General features: G+C 27.1%; 1 protein-coding gene across 6 annotated transcripts in view; it reads right to left on the bottom strand.

Moving 5' to 3' along the window:
* The window catches only part of LOC119673279 (E3 ubiquitin-protein ligase sina), a 27,737-nt gene extending 8,569 nt beyond the window's left edge, over positions 1 to 19,168 (bottom strand). The window contains exons 1-3 of one of the 6 annotated variants that reach the window (XM_038084539.1): positions 19,018 to 19,168; positions 18,264 to 18,781; positions 10,749 to 10,752 (exon numbers count right to left, since the gene is read on the bottom strand). The gene's annotated coding sequence lies outside the window, so the exon portion shown is untranslated. The remainder of the gene's footprint in view (positions 1 to 10,748; positions 10,753 to 18,263; positions 18,782 to 19,017) is intronic. The other 5 variants (XM_038084541.1, XM_038084540.1, XM_038084542.1 and 2 more) reach the window with 5 other exon arrangements.

The following is a 19,168-nucleotide window of genomic DNA, read 5'->3' as shown; positions in this document are numbered from 1 at the left end:
GTCTGAACAGATCTGGCAAATCCTGTTCCAGCCACATTTTATGATGATGATGATGCCAACTAATGTGGAAAACTAAGTGGTAGTTCTCAATTATTATTAAATTATTAATTAAGGTCTTAATTTTAAAACATATAATTTCATAATAAACCTAATGTCATCAGGTCTGCACGAGTGACATAATTTTCTCGAGTCAGATCACAGTTTTATTACCAATGATCCCAGACTAATCAGGAACCTAGCAAAGCACTACCTCAATAATATCAACGAAACATAAAACATCTGTCGAACTTAATACAACAAACATCGGTACAGAAATGATAAAACAAATAAAGAAATTGTCTGCTAATAAAAAATTTGTAATTATTTTTACTAGCAACTTATAGAGAAACGGAAAAAAGTACAATCGCCCAAAAGATTGAGTTTGTAAGAGTTAAAAGCGTCTATGTTAGGACTTAGGATTTCTAAGGACCATATGATGACAAATATGATTTATAATCTTAGTATTTTGAAAATATGATAAGTTCTAATAATATGATCTAATGCTATACGAGGTAATATCTGAATGCAGATTTTTAATTGAAAATCTTAATAAGTGGGTATGGATTCTACTTTAAAGTACTGTAATAACATTTCCAAAATGAACATTTCGGAGAGATGCTGATAGTGTTTTAAAGTATGAGATTTACTAGTACCTCATGCATTTTGACCCTATTTACACAAAAAAAAACTACTTATAGTAAATCTCTGGTATCCGAATTGGAAAATATAAAATATTTATTATATTTGCTCATCCGAATCACATTTTATGAACATGTCTACATTATAGTCTAGTTAAATAAAACACATTTATGAGTTATGTATGACTTATACGCCTAACACCTGCATTTTTTGCTTTTATACTTCTATTGGCTTTTCAATGGTTTCATCATTTAATTTGTGGATTAACTTAATGAACAGTGAATCATAGTGCAGTTTTTTTCAGTTTCTGTTGTTAAAATAAATATATATATATAACACATATATAAGTCATTTTCTGATATTTAAAATATGTCTCAAGCACTCCGAATGCTCAGTAATCTGGTGTGAACCCAATTTAAATGGACTTGTATAAAGAGTTTATATTATATTTAGTTTTTAAAATTAAAAAAAATTCTAGAATAAGCAATTTATTTACAAGAATGACTTGTATTGTTTTCAGGAAGTCTACATGGCTTTCTTATATCAACCAAACTAACTTCAAATATATTTTCAAACTTTCTAAAATTATTATATATTACTTTTTTTCTCAATTTTTGTTTTTTTTTTCTCCAATCATGTATTAGAATGATGAACCGCTATATGATTATTATGATAATTTACATGACGAATTAACTTATTCGTCTATAATATTATATCTTATCATATTCCACGATTTCGAGTCTGTCGGCATGAAAATGTATCCTGCAATTTTGACTAAAATTAAGAAAATATTTGGAAAAATGTGCAAAAATATGCGCATTAATTTGTGAGTTTCAATTGACGTAAAATATTAAACTTAAGTATGCAATTAAGTTTTTTCGAATAGAATACCTTTGTCTGTATGCTTCACTTAAGGAACAATACAGCAGAGCTAAAAAGCAATATTCTATTTCACAATTTTCTAAAAACTTTTAAAATTGCTAACAAAACTTTTTACACTCAAAATATTGGATTTTTTCAAAAAAACAAAACAAAAACAAAGGAAAAAGAAAAAATGAATAAAATGAATAAATTCGAAACCCTTTTTTATATCTCTAAAACCATCTGCCAAACAACAACACACATAGTGTGTAAGGCATGTGTGCGTATATAACATACAATCTATACAAATACTTTTATAAATATGTATATATCTTCCACATGGAAATAAGAAATGAAGGATCGTAAAAATTAACAATACAAATGAACAATCTAAAAACTCTAAAAGCACGTGTATGAGATATTTAGATATTTCTTCATGCATTCATAGAGACATGAAGAGGAAATTCACAGATACATATAAGGTGTGTCTGCCAGACAAATAACTGAACTTCATCAAAAAAACCAAGAAGAAGACAATTTATAATTTGAGAGCAGAGGAAACAGATTGACCCGCGAAGGTCACATGTAGAGAAACTGACCAAAGCATAACTAAAACCCAGCTCAACATCGAAATGCAAACACACAAAGATATCGCGTTGCAATAAAGCAAAATCCATAGAACGAGATAAATTGTATTTAGCGGAATATGGGTAGACGCATTTGTATCTGTGACTTTTTATCTTCATGTTGGTTACATTGTTGTTGTTCTTGTTGTTGTTGTTGTGCGCTAATAACGGCAACTCATGGAATTCTCTTTAACGAACGAATATGTTTAGAACACATTAAGAATGACTTAAAAGCGTTTCACACACAAAGTAAGCCACGCTGAAAATTCGTAGAACACAGAAATTGGTACCTGCAGATTGTAGATTGTAGATTTGAATAGTCCAAAAAATCTTTGTTTGCACTTACAAAGTAATATATAAAATGAAATTAAAAACACAGAAAGATGTGCATTAACCTTGTTTACTAAGTCTTAAGATAAAAAGATAACATTAACTTGTATATAGGTACATAATAAATCTCAACTATAAGCGAAATACAGCGTTCGTTCAAATGACAAAATTTCCATTTTATGATTCTGAAAACCGTTTCTTGCTTATGTAATCGTTATATAAATAGGATTGAATTGAATTTAACTAATTAAACAGTTTGAAATTGTCAGGCAGTAAAAATCGACCTTAGGTGCATTGTGACAGAGAAGGTACCTATAAGAATGTATTGAAAATCTTATAACAAAGAAACGAATTCACTACAAAATATAAAAAAAATATTTTTCTCTAATCAACTGAAAAGTTATTTCAGTCTTTATCTATGATTCAGAAAAATATATTAATATTTATATACGATATAGGGATTATGAGGATAAAGAAATTAAAATTCGGATGTCGACAAAAAGACATATTATGTATGTTCTCTTTCACATTTGTATAGAAACTGTAAAGATAAATCAGTTAGGAATATATAAATATATTTAAAAAAAATGTAAGCATTCTTATATTACAATTGCAAGTGGACTTGAATTGATTGTATAGAAACAGAATATTAAATTGATAGATTCTTATATTATATTAATATTTATTATATAATATTAATATCTATTATATTATATTAATATTTATTATATTATATTAATTATCTTATATATATTATATTAATAATTTATTTATATATTTATATTAATATGTATTATATAATATTAATATTTATTATATTATATTATTATGTTATATTAATATTTATTATATTTGTAAAATGGTGACCTTTATCTATAAATAAGTAACCTTATTAATGATAATGCTCATCTCTCTTAGTACTATGTTAATATATATGTAACATATATATATATATGTAATGTATATGTAAATTTACTCTGTTAGCAATCATTTAATAAAGAACATTATAATATTAATATTTATTATATTATATCCTTATTTCTATATATTATTATTTATATTACATATTATTTATTATATATTACTTTTTATTATTATATATTATTATTATTTTTTATTATTATGCATATTATAATATTATTTATTATATATTCATATATTGATATAAAATATATTTATCAAATTATGTATTTGATATTTTTTAAAATCAAATACAGGGATAAAATTTTGCATATAAGAACGTCGATTGATAATTTATAAGAAAAAAAATGAAAATTAAATGTAAGATCACTTCTACATATTAATTATGTGGATTTACAGAACACACATTTCAGAAACTACGCTATAACAATACATTTTTCATCAATGCGGGTTTTTAGGATTTTATGATTCTCAAATAGAACTATATATATTTTTCTTAATAAATTATTAGTGTCTAAGACAATTCATATACTCAAAGCGATAGAAGGAAAATTAGAATAGATCGTATAAGATGCAACAGTATTAGAAGTAAAACAGATGTCACAGATATTATTAAATTTATAAAATTTAAAAGACGACCATTGAAGAAGTATTTGACTCGAGTCACTAACAATGTCTTCATCAAATTATTTTGAGATAGGATACTAACATGAAAGTGACATCAAAGGAAATTTCTATAAAAATTGTTGGGAATACCAAATTAACAGTTTAGTAACAGAAAAGTAACAGAAGACCGAACCTAACATTATTTTAATTTGCATATTAAATAATTGATATATTTATCGAAAAGCTTAAGAAGAACAAGAAATCGTTTCCATCACGCGATGTAAGATATATCATCATCCAACGCGAAACTTCTCACTTATACTGGTCATACCCTGCATAAAACCTACGATGATATTCCTCACGCAACTCTGACTTGGAACTCGAAAGGTGCGGGACGTCAAGAAAGATCTTAAATGACAAGCAGGAGTACCGTCCTTACGGAATATATCGACTTTAGAGTGTTTTATAGATTTTTTAAGATAATAATATTAACAATAATATTAATCCCATGAAAAATCAGATATTATATTTATGTTATCTGTTGACTATAACTGCAATTTAAAAAACGTTCCAATTATCTGTAAACAATATTTCTATATAAAAGAATAAAAACTTAAATTATCTATTCGTTAAGTTACATCCTATAACGCTAGGCTAGCACTACCCTCATGTATTCATTCTCTGATAAGAGAATTTTCTGAATTATATATAATAATTATAAAAAAAATTTGCGTCTTTATCATTGGTTTAAAAAAGAAGTTAACTATTGAAAAGTGACTTTAGCTATATCAAAAACTACTTTATCGAAGGCAAGACATTGTTAACTAAAAAATTTGTTATAGAAATATTACAAATAGTTTTAAGATCAAAAAAAGAAAAACAAAAATTTATTAACGAATATATTAGCTATAATAACAACTTGAAGTGAGGTCTTCAACCGTCTTGAGGTTTATCTTGACCTTGCCTGCAATGATTAGTTAAAATAATGTTCAAATGGCTTTTATTCGTAGGTAGGAGTAATCAATAACTGTACTTTATTATGGACATTCAAGAATGAATTTGAAATTATATTATTATTACTATAATTGGAAAATAGTGGACCCTTTTAGACTATTGTGCAAATTTTTTAATAGTTACTAACAAAAAATAATAATTTTGTTAGTAACTATAAAACAAATATGTATCTTTATTAATATTATTCAACAAATGGTAAATAAGTAGAAAGAATATAATTGCTAGTAATTTTATAAATAGATACTTTAGTATTTTTCTGATATGGATAAACTTATTTTTATCTTTTCGAACTTTATCCAACAATAGAATTTTCTGTTTTGAATTTATAATCTAAGAGTTTTTTACAAAACAAAATAATATATATTTTTATTACTTAAGTTTTTATTTCTATTATTAAAATGATTAATTGTTTAGAACAATATCAACTTTTTCAATTAGTCGTTTTCTGATGACTCTTAATTTCTAGCTGTTATAACACCTACTTGCAACTGTTATTTAAGGTCCTTTTCCATTGATGTTTAAGTAATCTAATCTATGATATTATCGGGTTTATTATCTTTGCTTTCATTATAGTTTTAAAGATTCACAAAATCATAGAGAGAATTTTACCAATAATTGAAAGTTATTGCACTTATTTTTTTTCCCGTCTCAACTTTTATTCCCATTGAAGTCCGGGAATTTCTTTTATTTTTAAGAATAAATTCTCTTAGCCAAGCGATAACAATAAAATTAGTTGGAAACTTCACAAAATCATAAAGATATCTTACTATGAAACTGTTTTCTATTATTGGAAATTATGTGTATTAATTAACGACTGACTATAAAAAGCTTAATATTGTTTTACTATAATGCATTTATTGCGATGTTTTATATTGTTATAAGCAAAATAACCAAATCAAGCCATAGCTAAAAACTTTAAAAATTTTTAAACCCCATAAATTAGTCTATTTCGTTTACGAAAGTCTAGATGATATTAAAGTTGTTGTGAGGTCTGGATATCCTAATATGTAAAACAATAATGAAATTATGAAAAAAAATCAAACAACTTGTACTTGTTATTACCGCAATTACCACTTGAGAGATTACGGAAACTGTTTTTACGAATGTTTTGGAAATAAAAGAAATTGCAGTAAAATTTGTTGCTAATCTAATTTCGTGCCTAAACTTAAACACATATACTAACTGGGACTGGGAACATGTGAGTTTATTTTTTGCATACTCAAAAAGACATTTACATGGTCATATCTTTTACTTTCTCAAACTGGAAAATAAGTTAATAGGGTAGTAACTTCCTCATTCTCCACACTGGGAACTTATGAGTTTCTTTGTTTTCATACTCAAAAAAACATACCCATAGTAATATCTTTCACTTTCTCAAACTAGAAAATAAGTTAGTATCCTTGTTAATATTATAAAGGGATTAATTTAGTGAAAGTGGATTAAAACTTGAACAATAATAAAATTTTTTGAAAATACATATTTAATATATGTCTTAATTTTCGAGATGACTTACATTTTATTACATTAAAATTTACTAATTGATAATGTGTGTGAAAATTAGATCTTTGGAACTCATTAAAAGAAACCACGTGAACACTGCAAAGCTCACTGCAGGTCTTTCTGGTCATTGGTATTTAGGAACCCACCACGCCAAGAAACTGCACATTCCTCATAATCATCACTGCAGTAGTTGTAGAAACCCACAGAAAAAGAAAACATAACACATTTTCTCTGTAAATGTCCGGATTTGGCAACCAGAAGAAATAGATTTTTAGAAAGATACTTCTTTGACAGTTTATCAGACTGTATTTAGTTAATTCGATGGGATGGATTTAGTCTCTACTCTTCTATACTAAGAGTTCTTGCGAGCAATGTGGTAGCAAAACTGTAAAAAATCGCCGTAATTGAGGTACATGGGATTTAACTAATGACCTGCCACTGAAACCAACCCACCAACTAATCTTGTCATTATGAGATCATCAACAAACTTTTATAATGTGTTTTATAATGTGAGATGTGTTGATTTACACATTTTTTTAAATTCACTCTTGCAGTTTTAACCGTATATCAAATTTTCATTAATTAATTCTTTCAGTTATTTCTTATCAATCTACGTGTAATTGAATGCATTATTAGCTGTAAAACCACACTTTAGTCACTAGCAAAACACGTAACCAATTGGTTTTTTATTTTAATTGATTGGTTTGCTTTTTCAGTAAAATCCCCATAGTGCACAATTGCATATATAGATACATACATCTTAGGAATCCATACGCAGAAATACATGAACGTATCGTGCGTATGTAACATTCATACAATATTTTTGTACGCGACTAGGTATTTGCACCCAAAGTTTTTATAGAAAATAAACACGTGCGAGTTAAATTGACGAGCTGAGAATTATTCATCTACGGACACAGTATGTGGCACTACTCGGACGTGTGTTAACAATTGGAAAAATAACTCCAGGATACACAATTTTCGAAACATGAACTCTCTCTTTAATAATTAATGAATATAAAATAAAATATATTTATACATTTGTATATTATTTAAGAAAATATCTGGAATGCTATGGAAAAGTAATCAAATCTTTATAGAAAATTAAAGTGACAGCTCTTTTCCCGAAAGCAATATTTTTTATCTATTCTATGGAAAAATCCAACACACCAGCAGTTTTCATTTCCTGTCACAAACTGCAATCAAATGTAGTTTAAAAGTAGCTGGTTTTTTCTTTTTTTGGATATAAAGATTTTAAAATTATATTGTCTAATGTCACTTTCATAGAAGAAAAATTTAATAAATACCAACCTCACGCGATCTGAGATTAGATCTCTATAATAAATGACTAAAATTTTTCATAGACTTGCTAAGGCTACATAAAATTAATTGAATGTTCTTTAAGACTTGTATATTTAAACAATTTTCAACTCTAAACTCCCGAAAGCATATAACTAGTTTAATATAAGATATATGTTTTATATGGTAATCAATCACAGCTTAAATTTATGTCAAAATCAGTATTCGTTCAAAATTCATCTCCAAAAACGGAAATGAATTATTTTTAAATGAAATTATTTTCAGTGACAGATTTCACTTTATGTTAGATTGATTCTTAAATAAGGAAAACTCTCAATTAATGGCTAAATCCATAGTAGATTTAATAAAAATCATTACAGTCACAATAAGTTACATTTTAATAGGGTCATCATGAAGTGCTATTTCTATCAATGAAAAAACTATTAACAATCAATGCAAACAAAATTTTATTCCCATTTGAAATCTAGATCAAAGATTTTGACAACCCATTTTAATATAATTTATAATCAATTTTAGCATCAATACACTTTTTTGACCAATGATTCATGTTCATTGAATGATGAACATAATGTTTAGTTACAATGGTATATAGGATGCATTATTTTATGGGTGTGCTTAATACATGACCTATTGTATATGTAATGCTTAACATAGGTCAAGTAATATTATTATTTACTGACCAAATGTGTCTTCTACAATGAATTTCCTTCCCTCTCCTCTATATGAAGTCTGGTATGATGCTCATTTTAAATGCATCTTCTGATTAAACATTTTTATTTCAATTGAGTTTTAGTAAGATGTGACTATTCATAACTTCTTTCCAAAAAAATCATGACATGACACCAAATTATGTAGTAGTATTTTTTATTATGAAAATAGTATGGTTCCAATTATTATACCCATTATATCCAAATTCAAAGGATACAGTTGTTTAATACAAACAATTCCAGCCGATATAACAGGATATATTTTGCTTACTATTTTACTTTATTCCTTATATAGTAAGAATATGCTAGCAACATTTGCTGAGCGTACGACTTTACTTCATAAGTACATTAACATAAATCACTAAAAGATGTTTAATAATACTGAAAATTGGTTAAAAATGAATAAATGAATCTACAACCCGAAACCATTTGTCACCGACGGTTAAATGCTGCTTACAATGATTGTTTGAGCATTACTATTTAAATAGAAAATGAATCAATCTGACTTTCCAAAAGAAAAAAACCAATCTATAATATTTTTAATATATACCCAGATACGCGTGATAGAAAAATGCTCCAAGAATTGAATTTATTCAATAGTACAACTTTCCGACGGCATTGATCAAAACTATGATCAGTATTGGCTTTATTTCAAGGGTTTAATTCATAGTTTCTAATATAAGTCAAGTCAAAAATAGTTCAAGTTCAAGTCAAAAATGATAATGAAATAAAAAAAGTAAACATACTTTTTTCTAATATGTTATGTGGAATTAGTAACAATAGAACTTTTTATATTTTATTAGGTTCTAGAAAGCATTAACAGTTGCAAAACGTAAATAATTTAAAAACCCATTTTAAACAACATGAAAGGACCGTCGGTATCTCTTAAAATGAATATAAGAAGATTTTACATATATTATAAATTACTATAGATCTACAAACTACGACTACAAGACTGTTCATGTGGAGAAAGAAGTAAACGAAAAGGGATATACGTATGAGATAAATAATGATAATAATTTACGACAGGAAAACGCAAGACCTTTCGTTAAAAATTTGAAATAACTTTAAAGTATTTCCATTTTTACAGTTTGGCAAAACGACTAGTGCATCCCTAATATCACTGCATTAACCCAACGCAACAGATAATGTTTTATTGCTCTAATTTTTTTTAAAGCTCGTTCAACTCTATATTTAAATAGAGTAAACTTCTGCAGCTATTAAAAATTCAAATATAATTGTTAATGGATTAACGACTTATGCATAGATTAAAAGTCCGTTAGTAGAGATTTCAGCAAGTTAACAAAAATACATTAAGTATATATTACTTTTGTACGAGTAGTAAACAAGTATATTAGATTTAAATGCACCATAATATAAGCTGAAAAGGTCGACTTCTATAATAGTTTATATGAAATAACTTAAAATAATTGAATAATTAACTGATCTCAAATGTATATTTTTTAAATAGTTTTTATGATTTCCGAAAAGTATTAGGAAAGTATTTATAAAATTTGTTCTTCCTACTATTTATAAGAAATAATATCAATAATCAAATCAATTATAAACTTTAGACATCCTGAATTATAACCTCTGGACATTTTAAAATAACTAACATTAACTTAATAAAAGAAATATATAATAATACTAGCTGACCCGGCGAACGTTGTTTCCCCTTGCAATTAATTTTCCTGGCGTTCGTTGCGTTGCTCTTGACTTTCATTAGCACGTGTAATTGTATCCTGGTTTCTTACATCTTCATTGTTTTCTGCCGATCTATTTAACCGACGGTTCTGGAGTAATTGTGAATTCCGAGTCCGTCGACCAATATTTCCTCCTCGTCCACGAAGACGTGCCATTGTTTTTTGTACGATATTTATATCTTTATATATATAATTCTTCTTTTTTGTGTGTTGAATTTTTGAATTCGCTGGATTTACCAGGAATACTACCACATAACTTAAGATTAAAAATTGGCTCACCTATAATTATGCTGCGGAATTTAAATGCACTTAAGCTATGCAACGTCAGTTTTACAATTCATTTTAGAGATTTTAAAGTTTTTAAACAAATCAAAGTAAGCATGAATAAATTTTAAATTTTTAATATAAATGTATATGGATACCAAAAAATAAAAAATTGATTAAAAAGACATTATCCAGTGGGCCAAATTGTGAATCTAAACCTTCCTTGAATCCACTTGAACACACACAAAAAATTTCATCAAAATCGGTTCAGCCGTTTAGGAGGAGTTCACTGTCAACACACGTACAGAAGAATTATATATATAAGATATAAAAATATATGAAATATATAAAAGTATATAAAATATATCAAAATATATAAAATATATAAAGGTATATATGAAATATATGTATATATAGCATTTCTTTCGATATGCTGGAATGGTTATCGACAAATTATTTACCGTAGAAATTCAAATAAAGAAAGGACCCGATTATTTCCATAAAAAAAACTCTATTGTCCATGTAAAAATAAATAAATATAACAAAGTAGTCATCCCAAGTTGGGTATATATTAAATGGGCTAAAAACAACAAAATTTTATAATACAAAGCATTTCTGTGCGTATAGAATGACGTTTACATCTGTGTTAAGAGAGAGAGAGAGGGAGAATGAGAAAAATAGAGAGAGAGAGTTCACTTATTATAATTTTAATTATAAGATCACTTTTTATATTTTAATGATAATAAAAGATCACTTATTATAACTTTAATTATAATAAGTGATCAATTACGATTCTATAAGATCGATAACTTATGTTAATAATTTTTTTTATCAATTAAACTATATTTATACAGAAAAAGTTAAACATTAAAATAAAATTTATTTTAACATTCTCAGAAAAACAGGTACATGCAGTCAAGAATCAAACTAACAAAAAGCAGAACTAAAGTAAATGATTTCAAATACAATTATTATCTCTTCAGTCTAACCCTTTCATATATAATATATGTATAAAGAAAATTTCTTTTTTAATTATTTCATTAAACTAATGAACTCATACCCTACGCACTTGATTGATTAGAAAAAAAGTTCATATAAGAATATGTTGGTTTTTAAAAGAGAAACATTCATAGTTTAGAAATGCATGTACAATAAAATTATTTAATAGCAGTAATATACATTCATTTCAGATAATATTGTATATGGTATTATTGTGTACATATATTATTTAAGCAAATAATTCTGCATATAGAAACCAAAAGCTAATTAAAAGAAAACGTTTTACATTGAAACTGGTTAGAGGTGTTTTTGAGTGAGCATGTTTTGGACAGTCAGTACACCATTGAATAAGTAATAAATTATATTTAATTAAAAACAAAAATTAAATAAAAACAATTTTTTATATAAACTTTCATATTACGTATAAAACAATATAAAATCATGAATTTTTTATAATGGTTTTGAAAACTTCAACACAAATAGCATACCTATATTAACCCTTTAAATTTCGAATATGAATATGTCTTTCGCTAGTTAAATCTACAACTTATAGCACATATGATATATCAACATTGTTATGAATAATTCTAATGATTAATTATTAGTTCAGTGTAATTTCAAAAGTAATATATTTAATATTATTTTGGTGAAATATAACCTTATCAAGAAACAAAGTACTGAGCCAACAAATATTTTTTAAGATAACATTCAGTAATACACAATTCAAGATAGTTTGTGACAAACTTAAGTGTGATAAGAGTTAACTCAACAAAATACTCCGTATAACTATATCAAAAGGAAAAACATCGGAACTAATGATAAGCTACTATATAGTAGGTAGAAAAAAGTACATAAATACATATTAGTTGTAATTATTACAACGAACTGGCTGTCAATATGGATATGCAATGGTGACGGTATAATGTAATGGTATGTATGGGTGATTTTCTAGTAAAGATAGATATTTAAATATTATTCGACCTGATCGAAAATTTGAAAATTTTGATAAAATTATACTACATGTATAATTTTCAATTATACATATTTGTATAAAACAACACGATCCAGATCCAACTGCGCCAAGTCAATTAATTTCGATTTGCTCTTATATAGTAATGTTGAAACAATTTCAAGCAGTTATAGAAATATATTGCCTCTGCCGTTTTAAATGTATATGATAACGACTACATTTTATACAAAATAACGATAAACATATCTATCTCTATCTAGATCCTTCATACTTTTAAAACTTTACAAGTTAGAATTAATTTAACAACAATATATTATATACATATATAATATTAAATATTATTGAATCTGGGGAGAAAAGTTATACGCTATATTTAGACTCGATAGGAGATGCTGGTGCGTACAACTAAAGCCTATTATAAATGAAAATAGTTATAAAAAAAAAAAAACAAAGTAATGATAACGTGAAGGATCTAAGAATTGAACTTATTAAATTTTAGTTTGATTTTGTTATTAATATTTCGTAATTAAATGCAATCATTAGAGAGAGGTTGGACTAGCAGAAGTGCATTGGTAAGGTATATTACGCAATTTATACTTCAGCAAAATTATTCACTAATAAATTAAGTCACTCAGGTAATAAACTTGCTGATATGGTTAATTTAATATTTTCAGCATTTTTTTGAAGAATTGAATTTTGATTTTTTTTCGTATATGTATTTATAAATAAGCTATGTGTAAAACTTGAACAACTTGAACATTAATATTTAAAAAAAAATTAAATTGTGACTGAAAAATATATTACGTGTCCAAATACAATTAATTAAATAAAAGACTTTTCCTTAAATTTAAGTTTATTCAACAAAATTTGACATTGACCTATTTTGATTGTTGACCTATGTTGAACTATATTAACGGCCGTTAACCTAAATTGGATACAGTTTAGATCAGATTTCTCTAAAAAATCTCACTATAAAGACAATAATACAGATTACAGATTGCAGATTACATGTAAGTATAATTTTATTAATCTAAAGACATGCTACTGTTCTATTTCAGAAAACATATAAATTATAGAAGAATATATATGACACACTCAAAACCGCTATATTACAGAATATATTTAGTTTATCTTCATCAAGCAAAACTATAACAATTACTCGTAGAAGCATTCTTATATAGCGGTCAAAACATCTATTGTTGGCAAAACACTATTAACATAATATGAAAAGAGTGTTTTCAATTTAATTTAATAAATTAAGCAAATTATATTAAACAAGCTTAGCGAATCTGAACATTTTTTGGTGGTTAATTGTTTTTGTATATTCACCGCCCTTTAAATATAAAGAAAAGTTGCAATTAATTACTATATAAATAAAGAAAATCATATATCATCAGTGAGTCATTGCAATTTAGTTACATCATAAATACTAACATTAGGTTAAAATTTAATGGTAATACTTAAAGGAGCCCAATAAAAATGAAACAAAAACTAAAGATCAAACTAACTCCCAGTCAAGTTTAAATACTAAAGTCAAAATATCTATACTTCACTGAATATATCTCCATATGGCATAGGAATAAATCTTAACAAAGATTTTACTAAAAAAACAGTTTTTAACAAATGTAATGTTAATGAACACAACCTTAAGAATTTTGAAAAAAACAATTATAAATCATAAATAAATAAATCATAAATATAATATTTGCGGCAATTTCCTCAATAGACGATAAGAGTCTTTCAATAATAGTACCTCTACCATATATATGCAAAAATAGTTCAATACTTCCAAAGTATGCCTAATACCGACGGTACTATTAAGGAAGATATATAAATATGAACAAACAATAGAGAAATATTTAAAATTTCTAGCAGAATCATGCTCACAAAATGTATAATTATGTCTAAACCTAAAGTACGTACTACTATTAGATATGAGAACACACAGAATATAAGTAAATTGAGATAAGATCATGTAGATTTAGTGATTTTCTATTTTTCCAATTTGCTGAACTGCTGTGCTCTACAATCAATAATCTGATTAATTGCTCATTGTAGACTGTCTAATGTTAAGACTACTTCCAGTAAGGTAGAAACACGTATACGAATGTAACAATACTAATCATTATTTTACTTTAATGTTGATATGAAACCTAAAAATAAGATTATATATTGTGTAAAGGGCACTATTTGAAGGGTTATCTTATTGCGACTAATGTGATCTATTGTATTAAGCAAAAAACTAATTAACTATATATACATACATACAGAACTGCAATCAATGTTAAACTGCTACACGGCTATGTGTCTATATGTCGCTTAATGGCCTGATATTAATATTTAAAAGCGCAAAAAGATTTGTGCCTGTTTTTCTGGGAAAAATTGTATCTGGTGGAATTCAAATGTAATGCTTATGGTGTAAAAGCACTATACTTGAGCATAGAGTTACAACAGCTATTGTTAGAACTCTTGACCACTCACATCAATGTGAATAAATTTTTCGTATCTCATATATGATGTTAAATATAACATATAATGTTAAATATATTTGATATATATATATAATCTATAATTGGTTATAATTGAATGCAATTTTTGTTGCAGTGAAAGACAAATATATGAGAATAACGAAAACAATCATGAAAAGAATACTTACTGGATAACGCTTAATATTTTTACCATCTGCAAAACTTTCATGCCGCTTCGCTCACAGGTCCACCCATTATACATGAATTATATGCATATAAATTTAACACTTCTGTTAAACACTTGAACGGAATCGGAAAGCAATTAAGGAAATATATATATATCCTTTTTAAATACAACTAACAACGTTTAAATGGAAATGAAATTAAACTTTTAATTTTCAGTGAAGAAAAGTGAAAATGAACTTCACACCAAATCAAAAAAAACCTTTCTGTCATTATTTCTTTCTTTCTATGGTGTATGTGTTCATTTTTTCTCTCAATTTCTCAGTATTTTTCTTTGCTTTGCTCGTTTACTCTCTTTATCGTATTCGTTATTTGAATCAGAATAGTTAAAACTGTATTTTGTATAGAAGCAATGGTTTTTTTTTAGTGAAAATGTGGCAATATATTTTTTTTTGCTCTCCTTATTATCTGCTTTGGCAGTTTTATTAGAGCCGCATTATGTAGTGTCTCGGGCATGGGTAAAATTGTTGTGGTTTTCAATGCAAATTATAATATTAAGACTGAGAGAAAAAACAATATGTCGGTTCAAATTCCGGCATGAGAGTCGGCGGCGCATTTGTGTTCCGGCACTAAGGCAAAACAGTGTTGTTTAGTAATAAATTTCAGAATTTGAGAATTTTAGGAGGAAATAATTCCAATTTCAGTACGTTTTGGAGAAAAAATGGAGTAAACATAAATGGAGTAATTATTACACTTTCAGATTTTAAGGAAAGGCGTATAATTTTGTAAGTAATGTTAACAATTATTATAAGATAATATAATAATATATTAACATTATTACAGTTTCTATAAGTTTTTTCTTGCTGGCTATATTTGGCATATTAAATGTGAGCATATCTACATTTCCTTTTAAATTTAGGCACAACTAAAAAGTACCAAAACATTGTAAAATTACGAAATCGGCAATACTGATGTGACACTCTACATAACATAAATTTTCGGCATAGCCCGAAAGAGTCAATTTTTCCGTGCCCACTACCATGTGATGTAGACTTAACATGTCCCATATAGAAATAATATTTGAAAACACAATTTACTCATCCAACAACCTACTTGCCTTTACAAATATTTTCAGCAAGAATAAAGTGAAGTCACTAAACGACACATAAATTGTCGCGGTATTATCATAACAAGACAGAAATGTTTCATCTATTTAGTTCTCCTATCGATCTTTATCAATATCTGATATCTGAGTCTTACTACATATTTCACGCTATAAAATCAAATTCTAACAGAATATCATTTATATCAGAACAAGGAAGCTGGGATATGAACTTTACAGTAGATAAAGAAGAATAATACAGTACACGCTCGGTTAAATACTTTTAAAAAAGTTAGAGATTTTAATTTGCTTTTTTGGCAAATTATTTTTAAAATAGCGGCGGAATCACGTACTTCATATACTGGGTTGTCATTTTCCAAAGCCCATTTTATGCATATCTTAATCGATGTAATAGCTTCGTCTACCTTAGTTTTATTTTCTTCATGACCACTGTCATATGAATCCTTCGTTTTCGTTTCTGATAATTCTATTTGCTCCTCATCACTTTCTACGGATATAATTCACTGCAAACACTACACCAGACATAAAGAAATATAAAATTAAAGTCCAAAATTCTCTTTGTTATTTTCCATATAAAAGATTTCTGCTTATTTTAAGATAAAAAGTGTGGCATATTGCAATCAAACCAGAGAAGTAGATATACCTACATATTACAATTGAAGAAAAACCTAAAAGTCGCGAAAATAAAATTTTTTTTTTCTCTACTGTCCCCATTGTAGAACCAACCTGCAATGCTAAAAATTAGGCTGTCGCAATAACGGGGCCGTCGCAATAATGGGTAGTCGCGAATACTGAGCGTGCACTGTTTTTAATATTCAGTTTAATTTTTTAGGTGCCAATTATCTGGTAAGCTTGCTATATTTTAGGTGCGTAGATAAGTTCCGTTTCTTATTTATTTATTTTTAATATAATACATTTAATTGAAAAGTAACCATTTGTGAATGAATTACTTAAGAAGAGTAAATTAATAAAACGAAAACGTAGACTAAAATACTGTCGTCCTGCTCTAGTATAGATCAGAGCTGTAAACCGACGTAAAGCTTAACTTTATGCGTTTCACAGTCTTAATATGAATATTAAAGAGTAAAAATGAAAAATGTTCTCTAATGACAGGGATCGGAGTCTATTATCAACTAATAAAGCAATGTGTTTTAATTTATCTCACTAGGAGTTGTTATTATTTACAACATGGCTGTCCAGACCAGATGTGATCGCGGGCCAATATAAATCACGGTACAGATTGAAGGGCCGAAGAAACAAATATATACGTTCATAGTTGTTTTCGACAAAAATAAAAATTCTTTTATAATGTTAAATTTAGTTTTATTAATTTAACTTCATTTATTTGGTATACCATAAAAATAACATAATGTGGTTTTACGTGTGCACCAAAAGAAAATTTGTGTAATTGTAGTAGATTAAAAACACATCGCTGGTCGCACATACATTAGCTGCGGGCCGCAAGTGACCCGCAGGCCGTGCTTTGGATAGCCCTGGTTAACAATATATCAAACTATTACTTGCTATTATTAAAACTATTAGTTTTAGATACTAAATCAGCAGCCAATACATTTGTTATAAAGAATAAAGTTTAAACAGAAGTTGAAGTTGGGCTTAAAACATTTTCTAAGTATATTTCTATTGTTGTAGTGGGGCTTACAGGCCTCATGGTCACAATACAATATATTAAAGCTATTGTGATTTCTTTATCGTAACAGCTTCTCCACCCCGCACATGACAAGCGTATTAAAATTACTCAAGCTGAATAAGTTAGGAAATACTCAGTGATTAAATCTTACGGTTTTTCGTAAATTATGCGGGAAAACGTTAACTTTATTCAGCAAAAATTATTGCGTTCATTGTTCAGAAGAAGCAATTACGTATGCAATACAAAAATTACAAAAAAAATAAAAAAAAAAAATCGTATAAGAAAACATATTGCATTTGCTGCAAATGGTTTTTGCCTTGTTCAGTTGAAAATTTGCTTCACTCACCTTCTCACCTTGTTACTGTTGTTGCACGGTGTTTCCCTTTTCTTTGCAAACGGTGGTTTCTTTAGTAATTTATAATTTATAATATATATTTTGTAAAATTGTTAAATTCTTTTACAAATTTAACAAGAATTAGTGTAGATTAGTAAATTGCAGTTCAGCTCGTCCTTAGATGTTTGAAAGTATAATATGGTGCGTGAACTGAGCCACAATAAATACAACTAACACAAATTAATTTCTATGTCATTTAAAAATAAGATTTTATATCTTTTATTTGATTTTTCTTCTTCTCTTATTAGTCTTTCTTTTTTTAGTTGCACTTAAATTGCTTGCTGTAAATCGTACTTTTTTATGTTTATCGTTTTTCCGTAATACACACTTTTTCATACATTGTTCTTCCTCTTTACATTATTTACTGTCTGTGCATGAATTGCTGCAGCAGCGCTGTCTCAAACAACAAACAAATTTTAGTGCTGCCACCCAAACGAGCTATTTTTCACTACTCAAAAAAAAATTCCTTGCAAGAGTAAAAAAAATGACATATATTAAGAAACATTATGATTTTAATTCATGATTTAATTAATAATTTAATATTATTATTATTGTTTACTTTTCCAAAATTTGTTAATTTCAAATTTGCAAGATATACCAAAAGAATATATAATTTATCTACATTACACAGCAACCACCCAACAAATACAACAAATTAATCACTGAGGGTGGCAGCTTACTGAACAAAATATATTAGCCTACAATTTCACTCAAACTCAAACCTGGTAGGCGGTGCACAATACAAAACTGCTCAAATGCAATTTGTTATATTGCCTTCTTTTTCGCACTTTTAGTGCTGATTGTTTTTGTTTTATTTTTTTCTCATATATATGATTTTATGAATTTGTTTTAA

The sequence above is a fragment of the Teleopsis dalmanni genome, chromosome 1 (assembly GCF_002237135.1).
Source record: "Teleopsis dalmanni isolate 2A chromosome 1, ASM223713v2, whole genome shotgun sequence".
In the NCBI taxonomy this organism is placed as follows: Eukaryota; Metazoa; Arthropoda; class Insecta; order Diptera; family Diopsidae; genus Teleopsis; species Teleopsis dalmanni.
The sequence above is the reverse complement of the archived record's forward strand: the minus strand, read 5'-3'. Positions and strand labels throughout refer to the sequence as shown.